This window comes from Lynx canadensis, chromosome E1 (genome assembly GCF_007474595.2).
Source record: "Lynx canadensis isolate LIC74 chromosome E1, mLynCan4.pri.v2, whole genome shotgun sequence".
Lineage (NCBI taxonomy): Eukaryota > Metazoa > Chordata > Mammalia > Carnivora > Felidae > Lynx > Lynx canadensis.
Window position 1 is genome coordinate 49905684 of NC_044316.2, and position 1073 is coordinate 49906756.

General features: G+C 42.9%; 1 non-coding gene across 1 annotated transcript; it reads right to left on the bottom strand.

The window, feature by feature from the left end:
* Positions 1–772: 772 nt before the first annotated feature.
* TRNAR-UCG lies at positions 773–857 on the bottom strand. The gene has a single exon. It is a non-coding gene; the product is annotated as a tRNA-Arg (tRNA).
* Positions 858–1073: the final 216 nt, after the last annotated feature.

Sequence of the window (1073 nt, forward strand, 5' to 3'; positions counted from 1 at the left end):
AGGCACGGGATTTCTTTAAAGTTGGTGGTTCCTATGACTAATCTCTTGATAATTTTAGAGGCTGAGGTTTGGTGGGGAGCAGCTCTGTGGCCAGACCCTTGAAGGGACTAACAGAATTTGTAGCAATTTTAGGTGGTTCCAGCTGCAACAGATATATCTACAAACAGAGTCATGTAGTTTAACATCAAGAAATTCAGGAGTATATGTTTCAGGAGGTCTAAGCTAGTTTCATGCTGGGCCTTGGATAAGAACTTGGAGTAAGAATTTACATGGCCAAAATTAAGTTTTGATATATATTTTAAATGAATATGATCATTTTTTTTGAAAACACTACCGCAACAGAAAAATACTGAAGAGCTGGGTTCTATATACTCTTGGCTCCGTTGGTGATCATGTGACTTTGGGCATGCACTTTGGGTCTCTGCTTCCTCATCTGAAACATGAGGCTATTAACTAGATGACCTCTAACATCCCTCTTAGCTCCAAAATTTTGTGATGTGGGAAGAATCTTAAACATATTCACAGAGCTGGGGATTTGAGCAAGATAGTTCTCTGCACCCTTCTTTTAATACTTGATGCTAAACCACAAGTCCAGAACTTAGGTTTTTTTATGTTTGTTTGTTTATTTATTTATTTATTTTTAATTAAAAAAAAATTTTTTTTAATGTTTTATTTATTTTTGAGACAGAGACAGAGCATGAATGGGGGAGGGGCAGAGAGAGAGGGAGACACAGAATCCGAAACAGGCCCCAGGCTCCGAGATTCAACACAGAGCCCGACGCGGGGCTCAAACCCACGGACCGTGAGATCACGACCTGAGCCGAAGTCAGATGCTCAACCGACTGAGCCACCCAGGCACCCGTGTTTATTTATTTTTGAGAGAGAGAGAGAGAGAGAGAGAGAGAGAGAGAGAGGAAGAGAAGAGGATGCCAGAGGAACCAAAGCGGGCTCCGAGCTGTCAGCACAGACACCGATATGGGGCTTGAACTCACGAACCATGAGATCATGACCTGAGCCAGAGTCACACACTCAACCGGTTGAGCCACTCAGGTGCCCCCACAAGACCAGAACTT